Raw genomic sequence first — 20,523 nt, 5'->3', positions numbered from 1 at the left:
CTCACATTCACTCATATCACGGCTGACTCATCACATTCACCAACAGACACCACCGTTACCTTTACCCAATCTCACAATAACTCATATCACGGTTGTCGCAGGCCGGATGTGCCAACAGACACCACCGTCGCCTTCAGCCAGTCTAGCATACACCTCTACTACGGTCGCCATAGGCCGGATGCGCCAACAAACACCAGTTGCTTTCGGCCACTCTCACATATACCCATATGACTGTCAGCTTAGGTCCCATGTGCCAATAGACTCCACTGTCGCCTTCTGTCAATCTCACATATACCCATATCACAATCTCCTTAGGCCGGATGTGCCAACAGACACCACCGTCGCCTTGGGCCAGTCTCGCATATACCCCTACTACTGTCGCCTTAGAACGGTTGTGCTAACAGACACCCAGTTGCTTTCACCCACTCTCACATGTACCCATATCACAGTCAACTGAGGCCGGATGTGCCAACAGACACCACTGTCGCCTTCAGCCAGTCTACCATACACCTCTACCACAGTCGCCATAGGCCAGATGTGCTAACAGACACCCCAGTCGCTTTCAGCCACTATTAAAAATACCCATATCACAGTCACCTGAGGCCGGATGTGTCAACAGACACCACCGTCGCCTTGGGCCAGTCTCGCATATACCCCTACTACTGTCGCCTTAGAACAGTAGTGCTAACATACACCCAGTTGCTTTCACCCACTCTCACATGTACCCATATCACAGTGAACTGAGGCCCGATGTGCCAACAGACACCACCGTCGCCTTCAGCCAGTCTACCATACACCTCTACCACGGTCGCCATAGGCCAGATGTGCTAACAGATACCCCAGTTGCTTTCAGCCACTATTAAAAATACCCATATCACAGTCACCTGAGGCCGGATGTGCCAACAGACACCACGGTCGCCTTCAGCCAGTCTCACAAACTACTCACCGTCGCCTTCAGCCAGTCTCACAAACTACTATGGTTGCAATAGGCCGGATGTGCCAACAGACACCACCGTCGCCTTGGGCTAGTCTTGCGTATACCCCTACTACTGTCGCCTTAGAACAGTAGTGCTAACATACACCCAGTTGCTTTCACCCACTCTCACATGTACCCATATCACAGTGAACTGAGGCCGGATGTGCCAACAGACACCACCGTAGCCTTCAGCCAGTCTAGCATATACTTCTACTACGGTCGCCATAGGCCGGATGCGCCAACAAACACCAGTTGCTTTCGGCCACTGTCACATATACCCATATGACTGTCAGCTTAGGTCCCATGTGCCAATAGACACCACTGTCGCCTTCTGTCAATCTCACATATACCCATATCAAAATCTCCTTAGGCCGGATGTGCCAACAGACACCACCGTCGCCTTCAGCCAGTCTCACAAAATGCTCTGAAAACTACCACTCATTTTATAAATCGGTTCATTCAATGTCACTTACAGCAGTTACTACTTATGTCCCTCCCTGCAGTCACACTGATGATTGGCGCCCCCTGCCCCTTCCCTTATAGTGTCCACACTGCTCAGCAACTCATCAAACGGTAAGTATAAAACTAATATTTGGGCTGCTGAAAATTAGGGGATGTGGGGGTTAATTTAGGGACAGTTATGGTTTATGGGGTGTTTAGGGTTAATTTAGTGGCAGTTATGGTTAATGGGGTCTTTAGGGTTAATTTAGGGGCTGTTATGGTTGATGGGGTGTTTAGGGTTAATTGAAGGGCAGTTATGGTTAATGGGGTCGTTAGGGTTAGTTTAGGAGCATTTATGGTTAATGGGGTCTGCAGGGTTAATTTAGGGGCAGTTATCGTTGATGGGCTCTTTAGGGTTAATTTAGGGACAGTTTTGGTTAATGGGGTCTTTAGGGTTAATTTAGGGGCAGTTATGGTTGATGGGGTGTTTAGGGCTAATTTAGGATCAGTTTTGGTTAATGGGGTCTTTAGGGTTAATTAAGGGGCAGTAAAGGTTGATGGGCTCTTAAGGGTTAATTGAGGGGCAGTTAGGGTTAGTTTAGGAGCATTTATGGTTAATGGGGTCTGCAGGGTTAATTTAGGGGCAGTTATCGTTGATGGGCTCTTTAGGGTTAATTTAGGGACAGTTTTGGTTAATGGGGTCTTTAGGGTTCATTTAGGGGCAGTTATGGTTAATTTAGGGACAGTTATGGTTAATAGGGTCTTTAGGGTTAATTTAGGGGCAGTTATGGTTGATGGGGTGTTTAGGGCTAATTTAGGATCAGTTTTGGTTAATGGGGTCTTTAGGGTTAATTAAGGGGCAGTAAAGGTTGATGGGCTCTTAAGGGTTAATTGAGGGACAGTTAGGGTTAGTTTAGGAGCATTTATGGTTAATGGGGTCTGCAGGGTTAATTTAGGGGCAGTTATCGTTGATGGGCTCTTAAGGGTTAATTTAGGGACAGTTTTGGTTAATGGGGTCTTTAGGGTTCATTTAGGGGCAGTTATGGTTAATTTAGGGACAGTTATGGTTAATAGGGTCTTTAGGGTTAATTTAGGGGCAGTTATGGTTGATGGGGTGTTTAGGGCTAATTTAGGATCAGTTTTGGTTAATGGGGTCTTTAGGGTTAATTAAGGGGCAGTAAAGGTTGATGGGCTCTTAAGGGTTAATTAAGGGGCAGTTATGGTTAATTTAGGTGCAGTTATGGTTAATGGGGTCGTTGGGTTAAATTAGGGGCAGTTATGGTTGATTCGGTCTTTAGGGTTAATTTAGGGGCAGTTGTGATTGATGGGGTCTTTAGGGTTAATTAAGGGGCAGTTATGGTTAATGGGATATTTAGGGTTAATTTAGTGCTGAGGGTTAATTTAATAAGGTTAACTTAAGGTGCTGTTAGAGGTTAAGGGGTGCAAACTAAGGGGAATCTAAATAAAGTATTGTGTCAGTTAGCTGTGAACAAGTCTGTGAATCTATGAGGGCACTATGGCATATCTGGGGGGTATAAGGCATGTGTGGGGGTATAAGGCATATCTGGGGAGGACGGAGTGGCATATCTGGGGGTATAAGGCATATCAGGGGGCAGAGTGGCATATCAGGGGGTATAAGGCATATGTGGGGAGGGCAGAGTGGCATATCTGGGGATATATGGCATATGTGGGGAGGGCAGAGTGGCATATCTGGGGGTATCTGGGGGTATGTGGCATATCTGGGAGGCAGTGGGGCAAGCCTGGGCTCAAATGGGGCAGGATGGGAAATAAAAACAACATGCTTTTTTACCAAAGGTTTCTTATTCTGCTATTTGTTTTTAACATCCTGTTTGTTTATTAAATTATTTTAAATAAATGAAAAAATTACATTTATTTTTTTATCTGGTTAATCGAGTAATCGAAAAAATAATCGGACAACTAATGAAAATAATCGTTAGATGCAGCCCTAATATACACCCATATCACTGTCGCCTTAGGCCGGATGAGCCAAAAGACACCACTGTCGCCTTGGGCCAGTCTCACATATACCCATATCAGGGTCACCTTAGGCCATGTGTACCAACAGACATCACGGCGGCCTTAAGCTTGTCTCACATACACCCATATCACGATCACCATAGCCCAGATGTGCCAACAGACACCACCGTCGCTTTAGACGAGTCTCACATACACACCTACCATGATTACAAGGATACAGAAGTATGAAGGACTCCATAGCAGAGCGTAGGGCTCCAGGATTTTGTGTTAACTCTACAGCTCTGCTTACCAGAGCAGAGAAAAATGCTTGTTTTTCCAGTATGGTTTTTTTAAGTATGTGGTTTGAGTGATTAACCATGAATAATTATAGTGTGTGATAATTGGCACTTATTTGTACAAAATATATAGTGTAGATAACAGTGCAGCAAATCACTTTAAATCACCAATAAAAGATAATAAACTTTAACCATCAAGTGACAGTGTGCATCAAAAATTATAAATAGAAAGCCACTTATCTTAGTTTCTTCCAATGACCTCAAGGAAAGAACCATTAACCATTTGCTTCTACGCTGCTTACAGTGCTTTGCTCAAATCTATTGGCACGACGTATGGGTTATGAACAATATGAACAGCGCCAGTGGTTCAACATGAGCTCCAGTTCTTGGTAATCCTGTCCAACAAACATTAAAGTTACACAAGTAATGTTCAGAAACATTAATTGCAAATGGATATGGCTATGGCTATCATCTGAATGGTAAAAAGTTTAAAGGTTTGGTACACTTTAACCATATTGACATTGATAAATGAATTTGTTTTCTGTTTAAAACACTGCCAAAGAAAACCGTTGGCAATGGTTATCTTTTGAAATAAAGCAAACTAATTCTTCTATACTAAAATGTGTACCACTTTATTGAAGTAGAAATTAAATGCAAAAGCAGAATATCCCTCACCATAAAGCCCATAAAGACAGCCTGCAATAAACTGGATAAAGTCATCATGGCTTTAGAAAGCAGGTCTAGAATTAAGTATCTTGCACTAACAGCCATATCTGGAAACACCAAATGCTACAAAAAATTCTGTTATGAATGATCATCGCATCTCTGACTTGAGGAAATATTGTTGCACAGACACCCCCCATCGCTTAATCAGATGGCGCCAAAGAGAAAGGTTACAGTAGACACCTGTCTTCCTCCAGCCGAGTGCTAAGCCCAATCCTGCTCCTACACAGGGAGTCCAACCTGAGCCGCCACCTACGTAGCTGGCAGCTGTTATCCCTTTAAAACAAAGTTTCCCATGAAGAAAAAAAACATCAGACCTGTATCTGTTTGAGATCACCAATTCTTCATCCTATAGAAGAAGTGACTTTCAGATATACCGACTGGAACCCTGACACACACTGCGAGGTAGCTAGCAATATCTATATCTCCCTCCATGTCCCTTCCCTGCACACTCTGAGTGTGCAGGGAAGATTTCCAGAAAGCAAGTGTCTATTGTTGCATTATGCTGTCATCAACAGTGTCAACAGTGTCGATGCCATCATTCACTGTTCCCAGCATCTGAAAATGATGGCTAACACTGGCATTTGAATCAAACTATATTTTTTATCTATTCTTCACAGAGATAATTTACTGAGAGTGTAACTTCTGCTTGAATAATCTGAAAAGATAGGCAGTCAATGCAGTTTATCAGAGAGTGCAAGACTTTAGAAAGGCTATAGGATTTTCCTGATGGGTGATACTTTGTTGAGTTATTCTGCTTGGTTGCTGCTGAGATGAATAATAGTTTGAATAAAGCATGGGCCAATGCATCATTATGTTTATTCTTAGAGGGCGTGTGGCCTTGTCTAAAATGGTTTGTTTGCTATCGTTGCATTTAGGCTCAAGGGAGAAAATAGGGTCCTCCAGCCCGTGATACAGAGGGATCCTATTCATACAATGTGTTGACATACCACTGGCTTAAATTATGAACAAAGTTGTTTATTTGGCCCATAATATAATTGCATATAAGTGAGCAATACTTTCACACACCTTTCACAATAACACATTTCAAGACACAGCCATTTGGATACAAAATAGGATAGTTACATGGAAGGACTCAATAACAGATCACTGGGGGCCCAGGATTTTGGGTTACACTACTGCTCTGCTTACCAGGCCACATTAATATTGCTGCATGTCGATGCATCAAGTAAGCTACAGGACTCCCTGAAATGTATATATTCATAGAATTTTTCTATGGATGCTGTGTTTTTTTTATTGTAAATGGACAGTTGGGGCGATTAGAGAACTCATCGTAACCATCCCATTAAGCAGCAGCTCTCCTGTTTCTCATTCAAAAAGCTGAAGCTTATGTAAAATTATTTAATGTTTTCTACAACAGAGCACTGGAAAAATGGTTATTTATAGGTCAAATAAAGTACAATAGTATATTGTTAGATAATTGGATATCAGCTCATTTGAATCTAAAAATCACACACAATTAAAGACATGCTTATTCCATCCATAATTAATCTTGATGACTTTGCGGCGCCTGGGATGGCTAGCATACCTTAAAATTAGTTGCACACAGGGCCGATACTACCTACGGGCAAGGTAGGCGCCGGCCTATAGCGCACTCAGCCTAGGGCCTTCAGCCAGTCTTGCATACACCTTTACAATAGTCGTCATAGGCCGGATGTGCTAACAGACACCCCAGTCGCTTTCAGACACTCTCACATATAGCCATATCACAGTCAACTGAGGCCGGATGTGCCGACAGACACCACCGTCGCCTTCAGCCAGTCTAGCATACACCTCTACTACGGTCGCCATGGGCCGGATGTGCTAACAAAAACCCCAGTCGCTTTAGGCCACTCTCACATTCACTCATATCACGGTTGACTCAGGCCGGATGTCACAACAGACACCACCGTGAGCTTCAGTCAGTCTTGCATACACCTCTATTACGGTCACCATAGGCCGCATGTGCCAACAAACACTAGTTGCTTCTGGCCACTCTCACATATACCCATATGACTGTCGCCTTAAGTCGCATGTACCAACAGACACCGGCGTCACCTTCGGCAAGTCTCACATACACCCCTACTACTGCCGCCTTAGGCCGGTTGCACCAAAAGACATCCCATCTACCTTTGGCCTGTCTTGCATACACCCGTACCGTGGCTGCGTTGGGTCGGTTGCGCCAAGAGACACCACCGTCGCCTTTGGCAAGTCTCACATACACCCCTTCTACTGCCACCTCAGAATGGTTGCAAAGAAACACCACAGTTGTCTTCTGCCAATTTTACATACACCCACATTATGGTCAATTTAGGCCAGTCTCACATACAGTGGCATTGCTACAGGGGGGCAAGGGGGGGAAATTTCCCCCCCTAGGTTAATCCTTGCCCCCCCTGTTGCCCCCCTGCCGAATTTGGAAAAAAGTCGCAATGCGACTTTAAATCCCGTTTTTTTTGTTTTAATGCGGAGGAGAGAGAGCAACCGCTCGGCGCCCCCCATTCTCCTCCACGAGGCCTCTACCTCCGTCGCGGTGCCGGCATTTCATCCTGAGCGCCGAAATATGACGTCATATTTCGGCGCTTAGCAGTGAAGCAGCGGCCACCGCAGCAGAGAACAAAGACAGAAGCCTCGTGCTCCCGTCGCTGGACCTAAAGGTGAGAGAACTACAAAGGGGGAGGGTAGATAGTGAGTAGGAAGAGGGGGTTAGAAAGTGATAAGGGAGGGAGAGGGGATTAGAAAGTGATAAGGGAGGGAGAGGGGGTTAGAAAGTGATAAGGCAGGGGCGTCCAACATGCGGCCCGCGAGATCTCAAGGTGCGGCCCGCGTAAGATCGCCAGCCAGTGCAACCGATCTTACGTGGGCCGCACCTCGAGCATGTACTGGCTGACTTGGCATGATAGGAGTGTGATTGCTAACAGCAATCAAAGTCCCATCATGCCTAGGTTCCAGCACTTACACATCCGACCAGTAAATGCTGGAACCTAGGCATGATGGGACTGTGATTGCTATTAGCAATCACACTCCTATCATGCCAAGTCAGCCAGTACATGCTGAAACCTAGCTAGCTGACCCCCTTGTGTATTGATGCTGCCAGCAGTATGGGGTTTGCACATCACTTACAGCCACCCTGTACCAGCATGTACTGGCTGACTTGGCATGATAGGAGTGTGATTGCTAACAGCAATCACAGTCCCATCATGCCTAGGTTCCAGCATTTACTGGTTGGATGTGTAAGTGCTGGAACCTAGGCATGATGGGACTTTGATTGCTGTTAGCAATCACACTCCTATCATGCCAAGTCAGCCAGTACATGCTGAAACCTAGCTAGCTGCCCCCCTTGTGTATTGATGCTGCCAGCAGTATGGGGTCTACACATCACTTACAACCACCCTGTACCAGCATGTACTGGCTGACTTGGCATGATAGGAGTGTGATTGCTAACAGCAACCACAGTCCCATCATGCCTAGGTACCAGCATTTACTGGTTGCCTGGGTATGATAGGAGTGTGATTGCAGTGTGGACGCCAGGGCTGGCTTTGGGGTATGCAACCTGTGATCTATGCGTGTAATTTAGGGGGTTTTAAATATACCTTTTAATTACGTGTTTTTTTGTGAATTCCAATTGATCTATACCTGCAAAGCTGGGGTTGTGTGTTATTCTGTAGATCCATATCTGCTATGCTATGTTTCCATACATTATTTATGTATACCTGCAAATACAGGGTTAATATGTCTTATTCAGTTGATTAATACCGGCAATGCTGTTTCCATGTATTTATTTGATCTATACCTGCAATGCTACGTTTCATATACTATTGTATACCTGCAAATACAGGATTTGTATGTCTGATTCTGTTTATTTGAGATCACAAGTGAATTTCAGTTGATCTATACATGCAAAGCTTGGTTTGTGTGTTAATGTGTTGATCTATACCTGCTATCGGCAACTGGGGCTAATGTTAATATATATGGGCAGCAGGGGCATCAATACACAGGGGGCAAAAACACTAAGGGGGGTATAAACAACAATGCAGTGTGAAAAATCCATCCTGATGTAGACGTCTGTGACGTAGATTGTGTCCTGCTGTTTGTGTGTTTTTGGTTATCAGTGTAGCAGAGCCTGTCCTCGGTGTGTGTGTATAGGTGTTGGTGTGGCAGAGCCTGTCCTGGTGTGTGTGTTCGGTTGTCAGTGTGTCAGAGCCTGTCCTGATGTTTTTGTGTGTTTGGATGTGGGTGTGGCAGAGCCTGTCCTGATGTGTGTGGGTGTCTGTGTGGCAGAGCCTGTCCTGATGTGTGTGTGTGTGTGTTTGGTTGTTGGTGTGGCAGAGCCTGTCCTGGTGTGTGTGTCTGGGTGTCGGTGTAACAGAGCCTGTCCTGGTGTGTGTGTCTGGGTGTCGGTGTGACAGAGCCTGTCCTGGTGTGTGTGTCTGGGTGTCGGTGTGACAGAGCCTGTCCTGGTGTGTGTGTCTGTGTCACAGAGCCTGTCCTGGTGTGTGTGTCTGGGTGTCGGTGTGACAGAGCCTGTCCTGGCGTGTGTGTTCAGTTGTCAGTGTGGCAGAGCCTGTCCTGGTGTGTGTGTCTGGGTGTCGGTGTGACAGAGCCTGTCCTGGCGTGTGTGTGTCTGTGTGACAGAGCCTGTCCTGGTGTGTGTGTGTGTTTGGTTGTCGGTGTGGCAGAGCCTGTCCTGGTGTGTGTCTGTGTCACAGAGCCTGTCCTGGTGTGTGTGTCTGGGTGTCGGTGTGACAGAGCCTGTGTTGGTGTGTGTGTTTGGTCATCTGTTTCCTGGCACTTAACTTACAGTAGGAATTATTTAATTTATATTTATCCAGAGATAAAATGCCCTCCTGAAGTTGTAGTGACTTCAGGGGACAAAACGTTCAAGGCCCTGAAATCATTTAGTGGAAAAGTTATTTATTGTGTTATAATATTTATTTCAAGGATTAGTCTAGGGCTGCAACAACTAATCGATAAAATCGATAATAATCGATAATGAAATTCGTTGCCGACGAATTTCATTATCGATTAGTTGAATCGATTATTATCGATTATAAAATGAGGGTTTTTTCAGAGCAAACGCTCTGAAAAATACCCCTCATTATATAATCCGTTTAGTCTGACTCACAGCAGCAGCTCCTACTTACCAGCCCCTCCCTGTAATCACTGTGACAACTTGCCCCGCCCCCTTCCTTCTCCCAGAAGGCCAGAACCACATGGCTGTGACACTCATCTAACTGTAAGTATAAAATTAATATTTGGGCTGCTGAAAGTTAGGGTAAGTGGGAGTTAATTTAGGGGCAGTTATGGTTAATGGGGTGTTTAGGGTTAATTTAGGGGAAGTTATGGTTAATGGGGTGTTTAGGGGCAGCTATGGTTAATGGGGTGTTTAGGGTTAATTTAGGAGCAGCTGTGGTTAATGGGGTGTTTGGGGTTAATTTGAGGCAGTTGTGGTTAATGGTATGTTTAAGGTTAATTTAGGGGCTGTTGTGGTTGACAGGGTCTTTAGGGTTAATTTAGGGGATGCTGTGGTTAATGGGGTGTTTAGGGTTAATTTAGGGGCAGTTATGGTTAATGGGGTGTTTAGGGTTAATTTAGGGTAGTTGTTTTGATGGGGTATTTAGAGTTAATTTAGGGGTAGTTATGGTTAATGGGGTGTTTAGGGTTAATTTAATGATGAGGACTGAGGGTTAATTTGATTAATTTAATAAAGTTAACTTAAGGTGCAGTTAGAGATAAAGGGGGGCCAAACTAAGGGGAATCTAAATCCTGGGGCAGTGAAGATTAACCCAGTACTTATTTAAAAAAGTATGATGTCAGTGTGATGTGAACGGGTCTGTGACTCTATGAGGGCACCATGAGATATCTGGGGGGGTATAAGGCATATCAGGGGAGGACGGAGAGACATATCCGGGGGTATAAGGCATATACGGTATATAAGGCATATGTGGGGAGGGCAGTGTGGCATGTCTGGGGAGGACGGAGTGGTGTATCAGGGTGTATAAGGCATATCTGGGGCCACAGTGGCATATCTGGGGGTAGACTGGAGTGGCATATGTGGGGAGGGCAGCGTGGCATGTCTGGGAGGTAGTGTGGCATGTCTGGGGAGGATGGAGTGGTGTATCAGGGGGTATAAGGCGTATCAGGCACAGTGGCATATGTGGGGGTGGAGTGGCATATGTGGGAGGCAGCGTGCAGTGGCATATGTGGGATGCAGCGTGGAATGGCATATGTGGGAGGCAGTGTGGAGTGGCATATGTGGGAGGCAGCGTGGAATGGTATATGTGGGAGGCAGCGTGGAATGGTATATGTGGGAGGCAGCGTAGCATATGTGGGAGGCAGAGTGGAGTGGTATATGTGGGAGGCAGCGTGGAGTGGCACATGTGGGAGGCAGCGTGGCATATGTGGGAGGCAGCATGGCATATGTGGGAGGCAGCGTGGAGTGGCATATGTGGGAGGCAGTGTGGAGTGGCATATGTGGGAGGCAGCGTGGCATGGCATATGTGGGAGGCAGCGTGGAGTGGTATATGTGGGAGGCAGCATGGAGTGGTATATGTGGGGGGCAGCGTGGAGTGGAATATGTGGGAGGCAGCGTGGAGTGGCATATGTGGGAGGCAGCGTGGAGTGGCATATGTGGGAGGCAGCGTGGCGTGGCATATGTGGGAGGCAGCGTGGCAAGCCTGGGCTCAAACGTGCATAAATTGGGGGGGGGCTGGTTGGGAAATAAAGACAAGAAATGTATTTTATCAAAGTTTTTTTTTATTCTGATGTTTGTATTTAACAATTTGTTTATTAAATTATTTTAAATAAATGAAAAATTTACATTAATTTTTTTATCCGATTAATCGATTAATCGAAAAAATAATCGGCCAACTAATCGATTATGAAAATAATCGTTAGTTGCAGCCCTAGATTAGTCACACTCAATTGTGGCTTCAGGCTTCCCATGTTGAATGATCAAGTATTATTTTAGCCCAATAACAAAAATATAATTCCATAGCACATTACTTTTGGAAATTATTAATGCCCCCCCAGTTTGACTGTGGTATCTTGTATGCCCCCCCTATATATTGTTTCTAGAGTCGCCACTGCTCACATACACTGCTATTACGGTCACTTTAGGCCGGTTGTGCCCACAGACACCACCGTCGCCTTCGCACTCTCACATATACCCATTTCACAGTCACCTTATGCGGATGTGTCAACAGACACCAACTTCGCCTTGGGCCAGTCTCGCATATAACCCTATTACGGTCTTAGGCTGGTTAAGCCAACAGACACCACCGTCACCTTTGGCCAATCTCACATTTACTTACATCACGGTTGACTCAGGCCTGATGTGCCAAGAGACACCACCGTCGCCTTGGGTCAGTCTCACGTATACCCCTACTACTGTCGCCCTAGAACGGTTGTGCTAACAGACACCCCAGTTGCTTTCACCCACTCTCACATGTACCCATATTACAGGCAACTGAGGCCGGATGTGCCAACAGACACCACCGTCGCCTTCAGCCAGCTTGCATACACTTTTACTACGGTCGCAATAGGCCGCATGTGCCAACAAACACCAGTTGCTTGATGAGGGTTTTTTCAGAGAAAATGCTCTGAAAACTACCACTCATTTTATAAATCGGTTCATTCAATGTCACTTACAGCAGTTACTACTTATGTCCCTCCCTGCAGTCACACTGATGATTGGCGCCCCCCCGCCCCTTCCCTTATAGTGTCCACACTGCTCAGCAACTCATCAAACGGTAAGTATAAAACTAATATTTGGGTTGCTGAAAATTAGGGGATGTGGGGGTTAATTTAGGGGCAGTTATGGTTAATGGGATATTTAGGGTTAATTTAGTGTTGAGGGTTAATTTAATAAGGTTAACTTAAGGTGAAGTTAGAGGTTAAGGGGTGCAAACTAAGGGGAATCTAAATAAAGTATTGTGTCAGTTAGCTGTGAACAAGTCTGTGAATCTATGAGGGCACTATGGCATATCTGGGGGGTATAAGGCATATGTGGGGGTATAAGGCATATCTGGGGAGGACGGAGTGGCATATCTGGGGGTATAAGGCATATCAGGGGGCAGAGTGGCATATCAGGGGGTATAAGGCATAAGGGGTATATAAGGCATATGTGGGGAGGGCAGAGTGGCATATCTGGGGGTATATGGCATTTGTGGGGAGGGCAGAGCGGCATATCTGGGGGTATGTGGCATATCTGGGAGGCAGTGGGGCAAGCCTGGGCTCAAATGGGGCAGGATGGGAAATAAAAACAACATGCATTTTTACCAAAGGTTTCTTATTCTGCTATTTGTTTTTAACATCCTGTTTGTTTATTAAATTATTTTAAATAAATGAAAAAATTACATTTATTTTTTTATCCGATTAATCGACTAATCGAAAAAATAATCGGCCAACTAATGAAAATAATCGTTAGATGCAGCCCTAATATACACCCATATCATTGTCGCCTTAGGCCGGATGAGCCAAAAGACACCACTGTCGCCTTGGGCCAGTCTCACATATACCCATATCAGGGTCACCTTAGGCCATATGTACCAACAGACATCACGGCGGCCTTAAGCTTGTCTCACATACACCCATATCACGGTCACCATAGCCCAGATGTGCCAACAGACACCACCGTCGCTTTAGACGAGTCTCACATACACACCTACCATGGTTACAAGGATACATAAGTATGAAGGACTCCATAGCAGAGCGTAGGGCTCCAGGATGTTGTGTTAACTCTACAGCTCTGCTTACCCTCACATACACCCCTACTACTGCCGCCTTAGGCCGGTTGCACCAAAAGACATCCCATCTACCTTTGGCCTGTCTCGCATACACCCGTACCGTGGCTGCGTTGGGTCGGTTGCGCCAAGAGACACCACCGTCGCCTTTGGCAAGTCTCACATACACCCCTTCTACTGCCGCCTTAGAATGGTTGCAAAGAAACACCACAGTTGTCTTCTGCCAATTTTACATACACCCACATTATGGTCAATTTAGGCCAGTCTCACATACAGTGGCGTTGCTACAGGGGGGCAAGGGGGGGAAATTTCCCCCCCCTAGGTTAACTACAAAGGGGGAGGGTAGATAGTGAGTAGGGAAAGGGGTTAGAAAGTGATAAGGGAGGGAGAGGGTCGCACAGGTCGCACACCCCAAAGGCCGGCCCTGCCCATATACACCCTGCCTGTGCCATCCTGTTCCCCAAGGCTCAAACATCCTGCTATTGCCATCTTTGCCCTTCCACAATTATACATCTATGATACACACAATCACATTTACTCATGCTCTCCCTCATTCAGACAATTCATCCATTTTAAGAAACTACACCCCTTGGAGCTTTAAATGAGGGGCTACATGTATTTCTAGGACAAAAGTTGAGTGCACAAATAATGATGGAATATGTCGCTTTGGCTTGAAAATATGTTTTTTCTAACCATAACGACATGTTCATTTGTGTCTTGCGCACTCCAGGTTTGTACTAGAAACACATGCAGCCCCTCATTTGATGCGCCAAGGGATGTCGTTTTTGCAAATGTGTACTTTTTGTGCCATAATTTAACTTCCTACGTGAGCAGTAATGCCACGTCAAGGCTTCAACCCTAATTACTGATCATTCACACGCCTTTCATATCTCCATTCACTCACAGAAGCACACGCCATTCTTTCCATACATTTACTCACAGTAGCACACACCATTCTTTCCCCTTACAATCCCAAAGAAATGATGGTAAAGGGAGAAGAAAAAATCACTTTTACAGCAAAAATAAGTTTTGCATTAAAAATGCAAGGCGCTCCAGGGATGATATGGTTACTCACGTACCGCCCAGGCTAAATGGCTGATTTTAATAATATTTGCAGTTCATCAGGATTTCAAAAATTGCCCCCCTCTCCCTCTAAATTTAACCCCATGATCAAAGAGATCATAGGATTAAAAATTAGTATCGGCCATTTTTTAAAAGGGAATGTGACTTTTTATAGCTATATGATCGCTGTGGTAACATTGGCTACCACAGTGATCATTTAGCTAGAATACTTAAACTTTTTTTTTTTTTTTTTAAAGTTAAACTACTTTATGTTTAAATAATTTAATTTGGGGGTCTCTAGGCAATTTTGATCTTTTTTTATCTGCCTTTAGTGACCCCCAAATCATTTTTTTTACATTTTAATTTTTTTTAACTTAATATTTTTTATTCTTTTTTACAATTACCTTTCCAACCTTTATATGTTGGGGGTATGTAGCTGCTTAGATGCCTGAGATACAGGCATCTAAGCAGCATGCCCCCATACCTCTTTAACTGACAATTAACAGTTGTTAAAAGTTGCGCGGTGACGTCATCGCGCGAGACGTCACCGGGCAGATCGGGTGGCCCCGGTGATGCCCTTCAGTGTGAGGGGCAGATCGCCGGGGTAGGTGGTGATGGAGATCCACAGACCTCCATCAAGGTAAGATAGTGCTAGTGACGGCATGGTGCCGTCGTTAGCAGTCAAGGACTGTCCTGGGTGGTTACAAGGGGGGGCAAGGAATAACCTAGGGGGGCAATTGCCCCCCCCTTGCCCCCCTGTAGCGACGCCACTGAAAAAGTAACACACCAAAATTAGACAAAAAAATCAATAACAATATTAATATATATATACATATATATATATATATATAATTAACAGCAATCACAATCCTATCATGCCCAGGTTCTAGCATGTACTGGCTGACTTAGCATCATAGGCGTGTGATTGCTGTTTGCAACCATATATATCTATTAATACTGTTATTGAATTATTGGACGAAAAAAAAATAAAAAAATTGATAACAGCAATCACACTCCTATCATGCCTAGGCAGCCTCCCTATGCCATGCTATCCCCCCACACTTCCATGCAATCTGAAACCCTCATTCACAAACATTCATCATAAACTACAGCATACCACCTATCACTCTCACACACTTACTAATATTTTCCTACCTTTCCTCTGGCACTGTCACTTTTCCTCCTCCTCTTCATTCTTCCTCTTCTTCTCCCTCTTCTGTGTCCTGTCCTTCCGGTGTGCGGAAGACGGTGGGCGTGGCTTCAGTGTTGTGCGCCGGGATTTGACATCAAGTCCTGACGCACAGCCACAGTTGCCGCGCGCATCGTTTTCGGAGGCGTGCCGGCACCCCTCAGTGAGCGGCACTCCAAGCGGACCGCTCCCCACCAGGTACGCTACCGGCACGGCGGCCAGTCCCGGTGGCAGCCGCTTAGTTTTTAACTTTGCGGCTGCCATGAATGGTCGTCTGCCGGCCGTCCGGCCCGGATTCAGGGCGGTCGGGGGGCAATTGCACGGCGGCCAGTCCCGGTGGCAGCCGCTTAGTTTTTAACAGTGCAGGCACCGGCAGTGCATATACCTGTTTGGATTACCACAGAAAGTGGGTGACAAAGACGGTTTCCTTAGCCAGGAGTCCTGGTCAACGGAGCTGATACCAAGGAGAAATATAAGAAGAAGAGAAGAAGTGGAGCTGGCTGTGTGGGGCCAGCGGACAAGGTAGAGCAACTTTTTTATTATTTAGAAATAAATATTCATTAACAATGATTATGAGAATAGTCAAAGCTTTTTTTTCTTTATCATTTTAAATATTGGATGAATGGGTGAGGTGGTGGCCACGATGGGGTCCTGCTTGGTGCATAATGTCCCTCTTGTGTAGCAGATTTAGTCGTTTACAAGATAGAAATTATCAGGAAAGACTAAAGTATCTTAATATATATATAGCTTGGAGTAAAGAAGATGATCAGAGATGCAATAGAAGCATTTAAATACTTAAACGGGAATTAACATAGTAGAAAAGGCAAGCTTATTTAAAAGGAAGAACAATGTTAGAACAACAGGTCATAGTCTAAACCTAGAGGGTCTGAGGCTTAGGGGCAATTTAAGTGTCAAGTTAACCCTTTAAGGCTGAAGACTCGTGGGGTTATGTTTGAGTGTGGGAGTAGGGCAGTTTTGGATTTCTGGGGAGACTCCTTACCTGCTTGCCCAGTCCCTTGTCTGGGGAGCACAGGGTGTTGGAACCAGACTCCCATGCACTAGCCGGCCATGGGGGGTCTGCAAGCCAGGAAACACTCGATGCGCCTGACCGGGACCTAGCCACAAATTCATGGAACTGTGCGGCAGCTAGGGACCGTGGCGATGCCTGCCGACAATTGGAACAGCGTCCTTACGGATGCTCTTTTGAGGGTACATTAAGCTTGTGGTGGGCAATACTTGGTGATGGTTACAGAGAGCGAGCTCGTTTGGGAACCGTGGTTTAATTACCGATTTCTAGGACTGGGGTCTACCCACCAGCGGCTGTGGTACTCTGCCCGGCTACCGCATGGACTATTCCCGGGGATGTTTCCAATGCTGTCGCTCAGGGTACCAACGTCGGATCACGTCGCTTTTTGGATCATAGAATCTTTGGACGCTTAGCTCTCTAATGGTACCCCGGGATTGACACCGTTCTACCGGGATCACCCTGAAATAGTGACTCTTTGTCGGGTGGGCATAGCTGGCCATAGACCTGTATGGTGGTTCTGGGCTGCCTGGTGGGTGATGGGATTATACCTTTAATCCAATCATGTTTGCTGTAAATATATATATATATATATATATGTGTGTGTGTGCTTTCCTTAGTAAAGAAAATTCTGTTTTACCCCTACACTAAGTCTCGGCTAGTGCTTGGGGGAATATACAGGTTTAATCACTTTAGCAATTAAGCTTTCAGTGGCAAGGATGATCTCTACAGTTCTCATCTGTGGTCAAATTCTGTGTTTCTATCAAGTCATAAAAATGACATGCATAAAGATTTTGGGTTTAAACGGTCGTTTATTACAGACGCTTGGTTATATTTGGACATTGCGTTAGCTGTTGTAAAAGAAAGCTCTTTATATAAAAAGGCAAAGAAGCTCAGCCGCCCACTTCATGTCTTGGCTCTGTTGTGGGGGCTGGAACAGGTACAGAACTGTGACCCGCTCCCGGATTCCTGCTAGACATACCTTGCGTCGGGGTAAGGGGAGAGTGGCGGGCAAGGGATCCTCTCTCACGAGAGCTTCCCCTGCTGGAGGAGCGTGGCTTCAGCCGGTGCAGGATTAAAAAATCCGGAGGTTCCAGTCTCTTTACCCTGGCGTGGTCCTCGCTTTGATATCAAGTCGGTTGCATTTTTGTTCGGCATGTTCCCGACCCTTGGCGTTCCTGACCTTCCTTTTGCTCAGCGATTCGAATTTGTTTCCGTCCTGTGTATGCCCCGGTCCGCCTGACTACGCGCTCTGGAATTTAACCCCTGACTAGCCATCTAGTGTATGACCTTTGGACGCCTGACGTCCCGCTCTGGTTGTGATTCTGAGCTTGACTACATTTGTTTTTTTGTGGTTTCACTAATTTAGCGAATCGTGCCCCAGACACGATTTTCCCATTCTCTGTGGTATTCAGTTTCAGAAACTTCACCTGGCATACTCAAGAACTATCATTTTAACATATTTATCTACTTATTCTGGAGCCTCCTCACTGTTAGGATCATCGGTACCCTGGTGGACGTTACTTGGGGTTTTTCCACTTGTACTGTTTTGCTGGGAGAAGAACTTTTGCGGCGAGTTCTCCGGCAAACGGTAGACGAGACAAGAACAATAGTACCGGTGCCGGCATTGTCAATACCCGTCTGGATCTGTGTCACACAGAAAGTTGGCGACAAAGGTGTTCTTTTTGCTTTTGTCATTGAACACATTCAGCTAACGACTGTGTATGCTTTAGTTTTAATAGATGTGTTAAATTAGTTAGATGTGTTTTTACAATAAATAACTAAAACATTTGATGTCAATTTCACAGTAACACCAAATTTCAATGACATAAAATCAAATTGGTAGTCCAAAAATAAGTTTCATTAGCACAGCATTGTAGACTTTTTGGAATAATACCATTTTAACTAAAGGTGATATTAATTTGAAAGAATTACTCATAGACCGCAACAATTATGAGAACAAACCTTTTTATTTAATAGTAAACATTGTATGGATAGTTTAAAGATGGAGCTGCCTCTGGACTCACGAAGAGTCATTCTTCAGCACGGAGGAAAGAAAAAACCTTGTTTTATTGAAGGAAATCTCTGGGAAGCCATGGCTCGAAGAACTGCCCCTCCCTCTGGGCACTAAGAGGCTAACTCTGACTAGTACTAAAATGTAAAGAATTTTTTTCTTAAAATGTCAGAGCAACAAGAAATACATAGAAACGTTGACAGTCTTCAAATCTGTTGATGGAAACCTGACGCTCTGCGGATCTCTTTGCCGGGGAGCCGACACTCCGCAGATCATTTTGCCAGGTAGCCAGCTGTCTTGAGATGGTCCTTCAAAAGTGTTTGCGCTCTTTGTGTGTGTGTGTGGAGAGCCAGCGTAACATATGAGACTTCTAGTATGATGACACAATGATAGCTGGCAGGAGAGGTTCCATTGGTAACAAAGCACGTTGAAGCATATAACTAAATACTACAGCTTTATTTAAAAGAACAAAATGTGCAAGTGTAAATCACAAAGATGCTAATCCATAAATTTTATTGAAAAGATTACATTTTACATTTCCTTTTAAGTGACATTTTAATGTGATATTTGAAACTATGTGGATTTACCTTTTTACTTTTAATTTGAGGCCCCCTGGTGTTGGAGATGTGAGAGGAGACCAAGTGATTTGTGGGAAGGGAGATCTAAACAGATATGCTTGGTGGTTTGGATATGTCTTTCCATGCATATATGTTTCTTTTTAGTAAACCCCATGGAATAACTTTATGAAGTGTACTAAACAGCATTCAATGGAGGGTGGACCCTAAAGGTCAGAAAGGAGTTGATTTGCTTTTTTTTCAAGAGTTATAGAGCATCCCATTCCTTTAGTTTGCTCCTTGTTGGTGTTCCTTCCTGAGCATAATCGCTTGACACAATGCAGTCTATTGAAGGTCAGATTGCACACTGTTCCTGCAACATTTCTACAGGTGGAGCGCTATGATACAATTGTAACAGAATATAACAAAATAGTATTATCACAAAAGTAAAACATGATACTTAAGTAAACTGTTAGATGGTCCTGAAGAGCTTCATTTGAGAATACAATTTATCTTCCTCTTCTTTTTCCTCAAATATCAGGCTATTATAAAATAGAAAAAATCAAACATCGTACACACTGTGTGATACGATTTTAAATACACAATCTCCCCCTCTGTAGTTCCACTCACAGATTAAAATACTGCTCAGTATATCGGCTTGTCTTTTTTTATTTTCTTTTTTTCAGATCCCAACCTCCAACATATAGCAGATAGCGCAGGCTCATACCGTAGAAAGCACAAGGGAAATACAATATATAGTGTAACACGTTTTTAATCATATATAAATTGAAAAAGATTAAAAAAGGCCTACTCTTAGCTGTGGTGACTACTCTCACGAGAGTCACCACAGCTAAAAAATGACTTTTTCTCACTTTTGCTAAAAATAATGAAAAAAACCTGCTAAATAGATTATACTGTTTGTCTTGAGTTTTGTTTAGAAATACCCAATGTTTTTTTTGTTGTTGCTTTTTTCTGCACATTATTTTTCCCCCATGGTATGAGGGCATAAATTGCATTGGCCTGCTTCAAAGATACCCGAAATAGCACATGGGGCAGAATGAACAGCTTTGGGGAAAAAAATGGTTTCAAAACAGCAAAACGCTTCTTGTACTTATTGCCCGATAATCCATAAAAACATTGGCTATTTCTAAACTCAGGACAAATAGTAGAATCTATTTAGCAGATTTTTTCATTAGCTTTTTTGGATGAATAAGTGAGAAAAAGTTTTGGTTTTTTTCAATTTTTCATTATATATATGTATATATATATATATATATATTTATATATATATATATATATATATATATATATATATATATATTAGGAAATTAGATAATGTGATCAAAAAATGGTATCTGAACAAAGCCTATAACACTAAATGAGTGACATCTAAGCACAAGAACCGAAAAAGTGTTAAAACATCCTCGGTCCCAAAGGGTACAAAAAAGTAAAAGACTGGTCCTTAAGGGGTTAAAAAAAATCTCCTCCTTTATCATGCTGATTCCCTTTATGTATTTACATGTTTT

Source organism: Sceloporus occidentalis, unplaced genomic scaffold (genome assembly GCF_023333645.1).
Source record: "Sceloporus occidentalis isolate IW3139 unplaced genomic scaffold, rSceOcc1.0.p SCAF_367, whole genome shotgun sequence".
In the NCBI taxonomy this organism is placed as follows: Eukaryota; Metazoa; Chordata; class Lepidosauria; order Squamata; family Phrynosomatidae; genus Sceloporus; species Sceloporus occidentalis.
The sequence above is the reverse complement of the archived record's forward strand: the minus strand, read 5'-3'. Positions refer to the sequence as shown.